Here is a 15,568-nt window from a genome sequence, read left to right on the forward strand (position 1 = left end):
TGGCATATATGTCATGATTTTATTTGTCTATTTATATGTCTATTTACAAGGACTGCCTTGGCCAAATGTTATTGTTAATTAATATTGAAGCAGTTATTTAACATATTTCCTTTGAGTAGTGATTTGTGTAATGATCCATATATCTATTTTTATGTATATTTTTAACTTAGGAATGTGATTTTAAAGCTCATATTTGTTATTGTATGACACCTCTCATGTTATGAAAGTAAAAAATAAATGTATTTTCTGATGTCTTGCATTTCTGTTTTTAAACTGTTAATCCTTATCAAGTGCTATACATTAGAAAGTGGATATAGAGTGAAATGCACACGGTGAATAATGCACGCAGACCTTCAGTGCCGGACCTCTGACCCGCTAACCTCCATCCCGACAGCCAGCACCTTCTCCGGATGCCATTGCGGTATCGCTTCTCGGCTTTTTGGGTAAGATCGAGTGGACACCGGGGACTACACGTTTAAATGGATTTTTGACCTTCGGCTATGGAAGCGAGGCTTGTTCCGTCCACTCCGTGCATCGACTCTGGCGCTTTCCGGGGACAAATAAGGTGAGTTTAAAATCAGAGTTTGCTTCTTTAGTGCGTGGTTGCCAGTTTGTTTGCCAATCCGTGGTCCATAATACGTTCCGCGTTCGTGGTCTCTCCATCGCTCAGTACTTTTCTGTGTTTCTATTTTACGTAAAGCTAACACCAAAACGATTGTGGAAGGCGCTATATAGATTGTTCTCAAAGAAAAAAAACGAGAAACAAACCCATGTGAATATGGGTCAAATTATCTAGGCGGAGCACTTCGTTCAAAGAAAAACGCAACAGAATTGTTTGCGTTGAACAAAGACAATGGTGCCTGCAGACATCGAATGTGTATTGTGGATAAAAAATGGCCAGTGGGGTGGGACAATTTTTCTTGAATTAAGTGTTTATGGGAAAAGTTCACGAATTTTTTCTAACCCTGTAGTCAGATTTATTTGCTTGTTTTAAGCATAAAATAACAGGAGAAGAAATTGTGTAGGGGGAGCAGAGGGTTTTTTTTCGTTCAAAGAAAAGCAGCGTGGCACGAATGAATGTTTGGCTGAAATGCTATCGTAATTTCCCCCTTAATTTTCCTTACAAACATGAAACCAGAGAGAAGGGTCAGTTGGCATCGAATTGCACCTTGTATTCGGTGATTGATTGAGGAAAAATATGCGTATGTGTATATATACACTTGTTTTGTTGAACAGAGACAATGGCCGCGTGCTCCAGCGTCACCTATATGCCTATTTCACAAAATGGCGGCTTTGACCGGAAGTAGGGAAAACATCGTTCAGGTTGCACCACTACGATGGCCACTCAATATAGTATGGACTGACAGCTGCTTTGTTTTCTCCTACACATGAATTTACTTGTAAAAATAACAATAACAGATATTGTCGATTGGTGTTATATTATTTTTTTAGCATTTCGTATTATCAAAATATATCATATGTTAGACAGCTTATCAATTTTAAATAAAATAACGAGACATACATAACTATTCGTGTCTGCTCCCGTTTATTGTAATGAGTGTGCACATTTGGAGAAATACTTAGACATTTTACTTCTTATTTCTTTAGACTGAATAATTATTTCTTATTAATTCCAAAGTATGCGACCCGATGATCTAATCGTGGTGTATGTGCTATTCCTCGTTTGTTTGCCTGCATCCATTGCTTTACGGCTTGCTTGTTGCGTTTAAATGCACATTTGATTTCTTTACCAGCATTGGATTTAGACCATTCAATGAGAAGAGTTAACAGCGTTTATTATGATTGATAAGCCCTCAACGGAGAATGAGGTCGGCATACATTAAAAGCCTTATTTTGTTTTTATCGTGTGCCTTCCAAAATGTATGCGACGAAACTTAAATCACGCAAAATATGAATGGTAACTAGACGTGCTTGTTGTGTGCAAGGAGTGCATTTATTTGTAAACTTTTGCTAAATCAAAATGGTTTATTTGTATTTGCTTTTTACCTGGGTTTTATCAGGTTCGCAGTCGGGACATTTTTAATACATAGTGTAATTAATTTCAAAGAAATAAGAAGTAAAATGTGTAAGTATTCCTCAAAATGTGCTTTGGACTAAGTCCCCCGTCATCACAGCAAACGGGAGCAGACCCGAATAGGTATGTCTAGTTATTTTATTAAAAATTTCCAGCCGTCTGTAAATTTATGTTTGAAAGAAAAAAGTAAATTAATATCTTACTTACTGTTTTTGTCTTGTTTTCTAGTGAATATCTGACAATTCTTAAATGGAGATACATTTACTTGGTAGGCAAAGTGGCTTAAGATATTATGTATTGTAATAGAAAATTGTTATAAAAACGTTTTGTTTTTGCTGGGAATTCTTGTATATATTTCACAGCTATATAATTAATTATAATAACGCACTTTTTGTTGATAAACATGTTAAAAAATACATTAACACATAATAATGTGGCAACAAATCAAATGTGCATTTAAATGCAACAAGCAAAAATAAATAAATAAAGCAAATGCACGGAAAAGAAACGAGGAATAAAAGAAACACCGCGATTAAAAAAATCAGATCGCATACTTTGTAATAATTGAAATAAATTATAAAAATCAACAGGTTTATATTTAAAACAAATAAAAAATATCTGCCAGCGGGGTAAGAAAAATAAACTTAATTCTAGTTTCAACTTAATTCAATAATAAACTCAATTTAGGTTTATTTTTCTTACCCCACTGGCAGATATTTTTACTTGTTTTAAGCCTTAACCTATTACATTTTAGAATTTATTTCAGTAAACAAGACTTAAATTCTAAGCCACTTTGCTTATTAAGTAAATGTATCTCGATTTAAGAATTATTTTTTAACTCGAAAACATTAAGAAAATACTAAGTAAACGAACAAATTGGGATGTTCAAAACACTTAAATATTTTTTTTCACTCTACCCTTCATATTACAGCTGTCGAAAAACCACAGCAACGTTGACAGACCTGGAAGCCATGATACATTAGCAGTTTTCTCTCTATCTCTCTCTCTCTCATGAGCGTGGATCAGATCCTGCATTAAAACATGAACTTCTGATTTGCTAGCTCAACGTTCTACCTCTGGGTTATACAATGAGAACGTATAGAGTTAAGTGCCCGCTAGCCTCCACCCCAAAAGCCAGCGCCTTCGCCGGCTCCCCCTTTGGCTGCGTCTATTCCGGTATCGCTTCTCGGCCTTTTGGCTAAGATCAAGTGTAGTATCTGTTCTTATCAGTTTAATGTCTGATACGTCTCCTATCCGGGGACTACACTGTAAAAAATTTCCCTGTAAAATAACAGTAAAGAGCTGGCAGCAGAGACGCCAGCAGTATACTGTTATTTTTACGGTATTTATACGTAAAATGACTTTACGGTAGTAGTCTGTAAATTAGAAAAACTGTATTTTTCTGTATTTATATAATTAACAGTAAAGAGCTGGCAGCAGAGACGCCAGCAGTATACCGTTATTTTTACAGTATTCATACGTAAAATTACTTTACGGTAGTAGTCTGTAAACCAGAAATACAGAATACTTCTGAAGTCACACTCTTAAATGATTTCACCGTCTAATACAGTAAAAAAAATAAATGCATATTTCTGTGATTTATTTGGAAACTAAAATAATATTGTTTAGGTTAAAGGAACAACCTAAACAATATTATTGTAATTTCCAAATAATCACAGAAATATGCAGCATTTTTTACTGTATTAGAAATAACATCAATTTAGCAGTTTCTAAAAATTCTTCATTGATATTTAAAATATCTGTCTCCCAATGAACTTGCCAATGAATTCCCAGGGCTAAAGACAGTTGCTTAAGATATGCATTATTGTGAATATTATGCAAAATAAGCAACAAAAACTTCCAAATCAAACACCTTTATTTCAAAGAGCAATGTCTATGTCAACATGACTACAAAAAAAGTAAAGAAAATAAATCCAGTTGGACAATGCTGAAAAGAGCTTTCTAGAAGTAAACAGAAACAGTAGTGTCTTGCTTTAGACCAGGGGTGGGGAACCCTGGTCCTGGAGGGCCACTGTCCTGCAGAGTTTAGTTCCAACCCTAATTAAACACACCTGAAAAATCAAATTAGAATCTTCAGGATCACTTGGAAATTAAATTCCGGTGTGTTTGATTAGGGTTGGAACTAAACTCTGGAGGACAGTGGCACTCCAGGACCCAGGGTTCCCCACTCCTGCTTTAGACTATGGCAATAAACTTAACATTCTTAAATTGCTCATCAGAAACTGCCCCTAATCCTTACCAAATGTGAAGGGCATAACCTATAGTTTACTTTTTTATTTAAGACATAAGTTTGAAAACATACCTAAGGCCATTTTGAAACTATTATAGTACAGTAGAACATTTTGTCAGGATGTATCAATAACATGCATAAAAACATTAAGGATGAAACCGTAGGGTAGGCACCTATGCCACTGCAAGCTAGACTTGCAGGTTACCTCTTAAAATTGTCCTGTGAGGTAGGTTTGTGTTTTTACATCTTAGTTCTTGTGGATGAAGAGACGATCATCACTTTGATAGCCGCTGTTCCTCTCTGCAGCATTATTCCAGTGCTGCCACTGTCAAAGAACAAAAAACAATTATACTCATAAATAAACTAAACAATCACGAATGTAAAGTATAAACTCCAAGCTAATGCTTATGAAGTAAAAAATACCAGTACTCTTGTGGCTAATTGTGGCAATGCCAGACTGTCAAAACAATGAGAAAAAGATTACCGTATATACTCACAGATCTATATGAAGTTCCATTAAAAAGTCAAGGAGATTCTTCAGTAGTATGGCCACATGTGTATTTGACTGCAGAAGACGACTTCTGGACCATCACACCTTTCTTCTTAGAGACAACCTTGCTTGATGATTTTGGCATTTGTCCCTCTCTCTGGATTTATATCAATGAAGCGCCTGAAATCAAAAGCAATTAATTGTTTTTTGTCTTCTTCATTGCACAAATTGAGTGGATTTAATTACATCAAATGGAGTTATAAAAAAGTCTATACCCTGTGTGTGTGCGTGCGTGCGTGCGTGCGTGCGTGCGTGCGTGCGTGTGTGTGTAGGTGTGTAGGTGTGTAAGTGTTGAGGCTTGAAATGTAAAGGGATAATTCCATTTTATGCATAACATACAAACACATTAATTTTGAATTCCACAGGGCAGGCTGTCTCATCTTGATACTGAAGGCTGAAAATGTAGTAGGTTGCAAACATAGCAGCAAGTCCAATTGCAAATGTTGGTGTGATGCCCTTAAAACTTAACAACATGGAAATACTTGTTACTTTGTTTAAACATTTGTAAACTCAAGATGAATGGCCGATAAGATATACAATGCTTCTATCAATGAATCTAAATTAAATGTATATTACCAGGTATCAGGCGAGGACTTGCAGGAAGACTGAGAGTTGTCTCAACATCAACTGCAGTGGCAGACACCTGAAGGGAACAAATATGTTATCCTTACCATAATAAGATTTTTAAGAAGAACATTTATAAAAAGGACAATAACTAGTAAACACTCGGTGGAATGTAACCAAGAGGTGAACGAGGTAGGCTTCTGAAGTACCTACAATCAAACTTCTAAATATATTTGACATCCAAAATTTAAAGGGTAACAATTTACATGCAGCATCCTTTAAACCACAAAATAATTTACACCTCTCTTTTTACATATGTAGTAGTACTCCCACAAATTAGTACACACATTGCATTCACAAAGAGTCCAGAAAGACAATATTTTACACCAATTTGGCGTTTAAAAAGAAAAATGCAAAGTTCAACTTTAACCAAGCTACAATTAGCTTTATTTTCTTGTTAACTGTTTGTAAAACACTTTTCATTAAAGTCAACAAAACTAAATAAAACTCAACAAAACCATCTCGGTTAGTCGATGTTCATATAATCCTATGGTTTGGTTGAAATAAATTCTTTAATAAGTGTTGTTGAAGTAAAAGTAATATTGTTAATGGCTATTCAAATCTAAGCCTCACTGTTAGATGACACGTTTAAATCCCTATAAGAGAAGCTTCTATCAGTTGATATCAAGCATTCTTGGCAATATGAATAAGATTTGAATTACCGTTTCATTTGTAGATGCAAGACCCGATCAATTTGATGAAGAACACTTGAGAATGTGCAGCACGTCATCTAAATTGTACGTCCTCTTCTGGAAAATCTCCTATCCAAATAATGGTTCCCGAAATTCCATCCAGGAGTTAATGGCAAATTATATCTGTATTTTTTAAAGAAAATTGACCAAAAGTAATAGGCTAGCTTCAATTTATAAGACTAACATTGCTTAGCTTCTGACCGTGCTCCAAATTCCCCAGTCAACACGCATTTTCGAGAAAATACTGTATTGTCCTGTAATTTAAAACATCAACTTACTGTTGAGGGCCTCTGTCTTGTTGCTCCAATTTAATCAGCCCACAATGCATTGCTAACTACAGTACTAAACTGTTTAACATGAAAACAGTATTTTACTGTTGAAAATTGGCTGTTAATTTACAGCAATTGCTTACAGTGTATATGTTAAATGGATTTTTGACCTTCGGAAATGGAAGCGGAGCTTGCTCCTTCCACTCCATGCATCAACATGGTATTGCAGTGTTTCCATGAATGGTGCGCTCCCCATCTCGGGGATAAATAAGTCAAGTATAAAAAAAAGAATTTGCTTCTTTTGTGCGTGAATGACGGTGTTTTTTCTAATCCGTGTGTTTTAAAATTGCTGTGATTTCGTTGGCTTTATTGGTTTAACGAAAAGCTTGCGTGGAAATGAACACGCTGATAAAGAAATGTTTTTGTAATGTATTTAATTAATTTCTTTACAAGTTTGCGGAGGTGATACGAGGACGAATTAAACATCCTCGACACAGCTGAAGGCGCAACAAAAGCGAACGAGACCGATTGGAATGTTAAAAACACCTGAAAACTTTTTTCACTACCCTTCATACTACAGCTGTCGAAAAACCACAGCAACGTCGACAGACCTGGAAGCATAGCTGTACTTGTTTAACTCACAACGACAACGGGTAAGTCATTGAGCCCTGTGTTTTTATTTATCCACGTTCTAAAATTGCTATGCTTTCGTTGTTTCTTGATTGCTCTGTACATTTCTTTGTTTCTATTCCACGTAAAGTTACTTTGTAATAACGAAACCATATATTTGAATGCGCAATTTAAATCCATTTGATTTAAATTGTTTCACATATTTCACTCTACACGGTTCAACCGGGCTGGAAACGGAATAAAAACAGGGTAGATCTCGAAGAATGTTTGGTCTCAGACGTGGCTTCGTGCGCTTTCCACCTGGTCACACACAGTAAATGAAATGTTAGTCGGACGGCCTCCGGGGGCGCCGTCGATGTGATCGGTCACAGGAAGATGCGGCCGTCTGGCCTCAAAGGGTGTCGCTCATACTTACCTGGCAGGGGAGACACCATGATCATGAAGGTGGTTCACCCAGGGCGAGGCTCAGCCATTGCACTCCGGTTGGGCTGACCCTTTGCGAATTCCCCAAATGTGGGAATCTCGACTGCAAAATTTCTGATAGTGGGGGACTGCGTTCGCGCTCTCCCCTGACCTTTGTGTTAAAAATAGATTCGCTTGTCGTTTTACGTAAAATCCAAGAGACGTCTAACCACGGCCCAAGAATACATTAGTCATCAAAAAAGCGGCTATTCAACGACTACATAACTTTTAATAGACAGCGAATAAGTGTCTAGGCTAAAACAAGGCTGTATTTGGGCTGTCAGTGAAAATCTAATAGCCGTTTGACCATTCCAAACGAATAGACTAGCCATTAAATAGAACCACAATCAAACGGCTACATGTCTAAGAGCACAAAATAATGCTTAGATGATTCTTTTACTTCCAATATAAGAGGTTCTCGGGAATGGCAATCATCCAAACTAATAAATTATAAAGGCTTTTATAAAAAAATGACAACAGTTAAACAACCTAGACAGCGTTGGGCAATACAAAATGCTAATAAATACAAGACAAATTGAAATATTGTACATGCATGTACATTAAACAAGCCAACAAATCTGCCAATGGGCTACGACAATTTTTCTTGAATTAAGTGTTTATATCTAGATTTGTTTCTTACCCCTTTGGCAGATTTATTTGCTTGTTTTAAGCCCAAATTCTGAGTTTTTTCTCCCTAAAGGCTAGGTTTATTTTCTTAGGGCATTTTGCTCATCAAAAAATGCATCTTATTTTAAGACTTTCTAGATATTTGTATAGTTAAAACAGTTCGAAATAACAAGTAAGAAATGATTTTTTGCAATGTATTCATTCATTCGCTACCCTTCATACTACAGCTGTCGAAAAACCACAGCAACGTCGACAGACCTGGAAGCGTAGCTGTATTTGTTTAACTCACAAAGACAACGGGTAAAGTATTTTCTTGATTACCTAAATGACTTGCTGTAAGAAAATAAGTTTAGGTTTAAGGGGGGGAAATACAGTTTAAAGGGATATTTCAATTTATGATGATAATTCTGTCATCATTTACTCATGCATACAGGCTTACAACAACACGAGGATTAGTTTTTTTCTGAGTAACACAAAAGAAGGTATTTTGAGGAATGATGGTAAACCCACAGCAGATAGTCACCATTGACTTCCATAGTAGGAATAAAAAAATATGATGGAATTTAATAGGTACCATCAACCGTGTGCTAACCATCACTTTGCAAAATATTTTCTTCATCATTTATCACGATACTTCCAAAATATTTTTTCCTACTAAGTCAATATTTCATTATTTGCTTTACAAGCTTAAAAATGATGGTGACAGGATTCCATGGTAATCACAAACAGGTAAACAAGTAAAATAATCACTATTTACTTTTAAAAGCATTTTGAAAATTGCTTGCTTATGCTGGGAGTAAAGGTATTTCATGCAAAAGGTATTTCCTCTTTAAAAGGTAATGTATGCTTCTTTTAAAGCTGACACATTTGCCACATTAAAATAACAGAAATGTGTACTGTTTAAACTTTTTGGAGCCGGTGTGTCTGTGTTCTTGGGGCACACATCTACATGTAAAAGCAGAATTGCTTATTATTCTTCTCTATTTCTTGTATAGGTCAATTATGAGTGAAGAACCGTTCACCAAATGAAGACCGCAGCCAGGTGACGGGATCCTGTGGTAATCACAAACAGGTAAACCAGTAAAATAATCATCATTTAATGTTAAAATAATTTTGAAAATTGAAGTTCTGTGTGTTCTTATTGTACTTTATTTATTTCTGCAGGTAAGCACCATACCGTAAGCTTCATTCCCTTTATAACAGGTAAGGTTCATACTGTTTTATTCTTTTGTACTGTTTTATTCGTACTGTTTTAAATCATTCAGTAAATGCAAAGTTAAACTGATGTGTTTTTAATCTAGATTTAAAAGTGTCTACTGTTGAAGCACATCTGATCTCTTCTGAAAGCTGATAATAACTGAATGCTGAGGCACCTTGTTTTGAGTGAACCCTTGTTTTTTTCTAAATGACCTGATCCTATTGATCCGAGTAATCGGTTTCATATTCGATTAGCATATCTGTCATGTATTGTAGCCATGAAGTGGTTTTTAAACAAGAAACAGTACTTTTTAAATCCATTGACCATTGCAATAATCGGCCCTGCTGGTGATGAAAGCATGAACAAGTTTCTCTAAGTCCTGTCTTGAGACAAAACCTCTAATTCTGGCAATATTTCTGAGATGGTAGTAAAAGCAGAATTCCTTATTATTTTTCTCTATCTCAGGCTCTACGGCATATATGTCATGATTTTATTTGTCTATTTATATGTCTATTTACAAGGACTGCCTTGGCCAAATGTTATTGTTAATTAATATTGAAGCAGTTATTTAACATAGGTCCTTTGAGTAGTGATTTGTGTAATGATCCATATATCTATTTTTATGTATATTTTTAACTTAGGAATGTGATTTTAAAGCTCATATTTGTTATTGTATGACACCTCTCATGTTATGAAAGTAAAAAATAAATGTATTTTCTGATGTCTTGCATTTCTGTTTTTAAACTGTTAATCCTTATCAAGTGCTATACATTAGAAAGTGGATATAGAGTGAAATGCACACGGTGAATAATGAACGCAGACCTTCAGTGCCGGACCTCTGACCCGCTAACCTCCATCCCGACAGCCAGCGCCTTCTCCGGATGCCATTGCGGTATCGCTTCTCGGCTTTTTGGGTAAGATCGAGTGGACACCGGGGACTACACGTTTAAATGGATTTTTGACCTTCGGCTATGGAAGCGAGGCTTGTTCCGTCCACTCCGTGCATCGACTCTGGCGCTTTCCGGGGACAAATAAGGTGAGTTTAAAATCAGAGTTTGCTTCTTTAGTGCGTGGTTGCCAGTTTGTTTGCCAGTCCGTGGTCCATAATACGTTCCGCGTTCGTGGTCTCTCCATCGCTCAGTACTTTTCTGTGTTTCTATTTTACGTAAAGCTAACACCAAAACGATTGTGGAAGGCGCTATATAGATTGTTCTCAAAGAAAAAAAACGAGAAACAAACCCATGTGAATATGGGTCAAATTATCTAGGCGGAGCACTTCGTTCAAAGAAAAACGCAACAGAATTGTTTGCGTTGAACAAAGACAATGGTGCCTGCAGACATCGAATGTGTATTGTGGATAAAAAATGGCCAGTGGGGTGGGACAATTTTTCTTGAATTAAGTGTTTATGGGAAAAGTTCACGAATTTTTTCTTACCCTGTAGTCAGATTTATTTGCTTGTTTTAAGCATAAAATAACAGGAGAAGAAATTGTGTAGGGGGAGCAGAGGGTTTTTTTTCGTTCAAAGAAAAGCAGCGTGGCACGAATGAATGTTTGGCTGAAATGCTATCGTAATTTCCCCCTTAATTTTCCTTACAAACATGAAACCAGAGAGAAGGGTCAGTTGGCATCGAATTGCACCTTGTATTCGGTGATTGATTGAGGAAAAATATGCGTATGTGTATATATATACTTGTTTTGTTGAACAGAGACAATGGCCGCGTGCTCCAGCGTCACCTATATGCCTATTTCACAAAATGGCGGCTTTGACCGGAAGTAGGGAAAACATCGTTCAGGTTGCACCACTACGATGGCCACTCAATATAGTATGGACTGACAGCTGCTTTGTTTTCTCCTACACATGAATTTACTTGTAAAAATAACAATAACAGATATTGTCGATTGGTGTTATATTATTTTTTTAGCATTTCGTATTATCAAAATATATCATATGTTAGACAGCTTATCAATTTTAAATAAAATAACGAGACATACATAACTATTCGTGTCTGCTCCCGTTTATTGTAATGAGTGTGCACATTTGGAGAAATACTTAGACATTTTACTTCTTATTTCTTTAGACTGAATAATTATTTCTTATTAATTCCAAAGTATGCGACCCGATGATCTAATCGTGGTGTATGTGCTATTCCTCGTTTGTTTGCCTGCATCCATTGCTTTACGGTTTGCTTGTTGCGTTTAAATGCACATTTGATTTCTTTACCAGCATTGGATTTAGACCATTCAATGAGAAGAGTTACCAGCGTTTATTATGATTGATAAGCCCTCAACGGAGAATGAGGTCGGCATACATTAAAAGCCTTATTTTGTTTTTATCGTGTGCCTTCCAAAATGTATGCGACGAAACTTAAATCACGCAAAATATGAATGGTAACTAGACGTGCTTGTTGTGTGCAAGGAGTGCATTTATTTGTAAACTTTTGCTAAATCAAAATGGTTTATTTGTATTTGCTTTTTACCTGGGTTTTATCAGGTTCGCAGTCGGGACATTTTTAATCCATAGTGTATGCATAATTAATTTCAAAGAAATAAGAAGTAAAATGTGTAAGTATTCCTCAAAATGTGCTTTGGACTAAGTCCCCCGTCATCACAGCAAACGGGAGCAGACCCGTATAGGTATGTCTAGTTATTTTATTAAAAATTTCCAGCCGTCTGTAAATTTATGTTTGAAAGAAAAAAGTAAATTAATATCTTACTTACTGTTTTTGTCTTGTTTTCTAGTGAATATCTGACAATGCTTAAATGGAGATACATTTACTTGGTAAGCAAAGTGGCTTAAGATATTATGTATTGTAATAGAAAATTGTTATAAAAACGTTTTGTTTTTGCTGGGAATTCTTGTATATATTTCACAGCTATATAATTAATTATAATAACGCACTTTTTGTTGATAAACATGTTAAAAAATACATTAACACATAATAATGTGGCAACAAATCAAATGTGCATTTAAATGCAACAAGCAAAAATAAATAAATAAAGCAAATGCACGGAAAAGAAACGAGGAATAAAAGAAACACCGCGATTAAAAAAATCAGATCGCATACTTTGTAATAATTGAAATAAATTATAAAAATCAACAGGTTTATATTTAAAACAAATAAAAAATATCTGCCAGCGGGGTAAGAAAAATAAACTTAATTCTAGTTTCAACTTAATTCAATAATAAACTCAATTTAGGTTTATTTTTCTTACCCCACTGGCAGATATTTTTACTTGTTTTAAGCCTTAACCTATTACATTTTAGAATTTATTTCAGTAAACAAGACTTAAATTCTAAGCCACTTTGCTTATTAAGTAAATGTATCTCGATTTAAGAATTATTTTTTAACTCGAAAACATTAAGAAAATACTAAGTAAACGAACAAATTGGGATGTTCAAAACACTTAAATATTTTTTTTCACTCTACCCTTCATATTACAGCTGTCGAAAAACCACAGCAACGTTGACAGACCCGGAAGCCATGATACATTAGCAGTTTTTAAAATAAGTTAAATCTAGAATCCTTATTGGTTTTAGATACTTTAAAGCAATGAATGATCTTCTTTCTTTTGAATTGATTTGGTATTATGGAGGAGCTCTGTGTCTGGTTATTGAAGATGATTTGTTCTTTGCTCCTATGTTGGCTTATTTTTTTGTTATTTCCGTTACTATATATATTTTTTTCTTTGTTTTTTCTGATTTGAGGTTATGAAAATGTTTTAATTTGTAATAAAGGTTTTTTGAAAATTCTAAATTCTCTCTATCTCTCTCTCTCTCATGAGCGTGGATCAGATCCTGCATTAAAACATGAACTTCTGATTTGCTAGCTCAACGTTCTACCTCTGGGTTATACAATGAGAACGTATAGAGTTAAATGCCCGCTAGCCTCCACCCCAAAAGCCAGCGCCTTCGCCGGCTCCCCCTTTGGCTGCGTCTATTCCGGTATCGCTTCGCGGCCTTTTGGCTAAGATCAAGTGTAGTATCTGTTCTTATCAGTTTAATGTCTGATACGTCTCCTATCCGGGGACTATATGTTAAATGGATTTTTGACCTTCGGAAATGGAAGCGGAGCTTGCTCCTTCCACTCCATGCATCAACATGGTATTGCAGTGTTTCCATGAATGGTGCGCTCCCCATCTCGGGGATAAATAAGTCAAGTATAAAAAAAGAATTTGCTTCTTTTGTGCGTGAATGACGGTGTTTTTTCTAATCCGTGTGTTTTAAAATTGCTGTGATTTCGTTGGCTTTATTGGTTTAACGAAAAGCTTGCGTGGAAATGAACACGCTGATAAAGAAATGTTTTTGTAATGTATTTAATTAATTTCTTTACAAGTTTGCGGAGGTGATACGAGGACGAATTAAACATCCTCGACACAGCTGAAGGCGCAACAAAAGCGAACGAGACCGATTGGAATGTTAAAAACACCTGAAAACTTTTTTCACTACCCTTCATACTACAGCTGTCGAAAAACCACAGCAACGTCGACAGACCTGGAAGCATAGCTGTACTTGTTTAATTCACAACGACAACGGGTAAGTCATTGAGCCCTGTGTTTTTATTTATCCACGTTCTAAAATTGCTATGCTTTCGTTGTTTCTTGATTGCTCTGTACATTTCTTTGTTTCTATTCCACGTAAAGTTACTTTGTAATAACGAAACCATATATTTGAATGCGCAATTTAAATCCATTTGATTTAAATTGTTTCACATATTTCACTCTACACGGTTCAACCGGGCTGGAAACGGAATAAAAACAGGGTAGATCTCGAAGAATGTTTGGTCTCAGACGTGGCTTCGTGCGCTTTCCACCTGGTCACACACAGTAAATGAAATGTTAGTCGGACGGCCTCCGGGGGCGCCGTCGATGTGATCGGTCACAGGAAGATGCGGCCGTCTGGCCTCAAAGGGTGTCGCTCATACTTACCTGGCAGGGGAGACACCATGATCATGAAGGTGGTTCACCCAGGGCGAGGCTCAGCCATTGCACTCCGGTTGGGCTGACCCTTTGCGAATTCCCCAAATGTGGGAATCTCGACTGCAAAATTTCTGATAGTGGGGGACTGCGTTCGCGCTCTCCCCTGACCTTTGTGTAAAAATAGATTCGCTTGTCGTTTTACGTAAAATCCAAGAGACGTCTAACCACGGCCCAAGAATACATTAGTCATCAAAAAAGCGGCTATTCAACGACTACATAACTTTTAATAGACAGCGAATAAGTGTCTAGGCTAAAACAAGGCTGTATTTGGGCTGTCAGTGAAAATCTAATAGCCGTTTGACCATTCCAAACGAATAGACTAGCCATTAAATAGAACCACAATCAAACGGCTACATGTCTAAGAGCACAAAATAATGCTTAGATGATTCTTTTACTTCCAATATAAGAGGTTCTCGGGAATGGCAATCATCCAAACTAATAAATTATAAAGGCTTTTATAAGAAAATGACAACAGTTAAACAACCTAGACAGCGTTGGGCAATACAAAATGCTAATAAATACAAGACAAATTGAAATATTGTACATGCATGTACATTAAACAAGCCAACAAATCTGCCAATGGGCTACGACAATTTTTCTTGAATTAAGTGTTTATATCTAGATTTGTTTCTTACCCCTTTGGCAGATTTATTTGCTTGTTTTAAGCCCAAATTCTGAGTTTTTTCTCCCTAAAGGCTAGGTTTATTTTCTTAGGGCATTTTGCTCATCAAAAAATGCATCTTATTTTAAGACTTTCTAGATATTTGTATAGTTAAAACAGTTCGAAATAACAAGTAAGAAATGATTTTTTGCAATGTATTCATTCATTCGCTACCCTTCATACTACAGCTGTCGAAAAACCACAGCAACGTCGACAGACCTGGAAGCGTAGCTGTATTTGTTTAACTCACAAAGACAACGGGTAAAGTATTTTCTTGATTACCTAAATGACTTGCTGTAAGAAAATAAGTTTAGGTTTAAGGGGGGGAAATACAGTTTAAAGGGATATTTCAATTTATGATGATAATTCTGTCATCATTTACTCATGCATACAGGCTTACAACAACACGAGGATTAGTTTTTTTCTGAGTAACACAAAAGAAGGTATTTTGAGGAATGATGGTAAACCCACAGCAGATAGTCACCATTGACTTCCATAGTAGGAATAAAAAAATATGATGGAATTTAATAGGTACCATCAACCGTGTGCTAACCATCACTTTGCAAAATATTTTCTTCATCATTTATCACG

General features: G+C 36.0%; 1 long non-coding RNA gene, 4 other non-coding genes and 1 pseudogene across 6 annotated transcripts; 5 read left to right on the forward strand and 1 right to left on the reverse strand.

The window, feature by feature from the left end:
• The first annotated feature begins 3,213 nt into the window (after positions 1-3,213).
• LOC135773045 (U2 spliceosomal RNA) lies at positions 3,214-3,399 on the forward strand. Its single transcript, XR_010543379.1, has one exon. It is a non-coding gene; the product is annotated as a U2 spliceosomal RNA (small nuclear RNA).
• Positions 3,400-4,293: 894 nt separating this feature from the next.
• On the reverse strand, positions 4,294-5,494 carry LOC135773013 (uncharacterized). Of its 2 annotated transcripts, XR_010543344.2 has the most exons (4): positions 5,413-5,494; positions 5,176-5,299; positions 4,784-4,956; positions 4,294-4,611 (listed from the first exon to the last, which is right to left on the reverse strand). It is a non-coding gene; the product is annotated as an uncharacterized lncRNA (long non-coding RNA). The 2 variants fall into 2 exon arrangements; XR_012337252.1 differs by having other exon boundaries at positions 5,176-5,488.
• Positions 5,495-6,555: 1,061 nt separating this feature from the next.
• Positions 6,556-6,675, forward strand: LOC135773052 (U2 spliceosomal RNA; annotated as a pseudogene).
• Positions 6,676-7,458: 783 nt separating this feature from the next.
• Positions 7,459-7,623, forward strand: LOC135773072 (U1 spliceosomal RNA). The gene has a single exon (XR_010543402.1). It is a non-coding gene; the product is annotated as a U1 spliceosomal RNA (small nuclear RNA).
• Positions 7,624-13,284: 5,661 nt separating this feature from the next.
• Positions 13,285-13,475, forward strand: LOC135773044 (U2 spliceosomal RNA). Its single transcript, XR_010543378.1, has one exon. It is a non-coding gene; the product is annotated as a U2 spliceosomal RNA (small nuclear RNA).
• Positions 13,476-14,257: 782 nt separating this feature from the next.
• Positions 14,258-14,422, forward strand: LOC135773071 (U1 spliceosomal RNA). Its single transcript, XR_010543401.1, has one exon. It is a non-coding gene; the product is annotated as a U1 spliceosomal RNA (small nuclear RNA).
• Positions 14,423-15,568: the final 1,146 nt, after the last annotated feature.

The sequence above is a fragment of the Paramisgurnus dabryanus genome, chromosome 9, assembly GCF_030506205.2.
Source record: "Paramisgurnus dabryanus chromosome 9, PD_genome_1.1, whole genome shotgun sequence".
Taxonomy (NCBI): Eukaryota; Metazoa; Chordata; class Actinopteri; order Cypriniformes; family Cobitidae; genus Paramisgurnus; species Paramisgurnus dabryanus.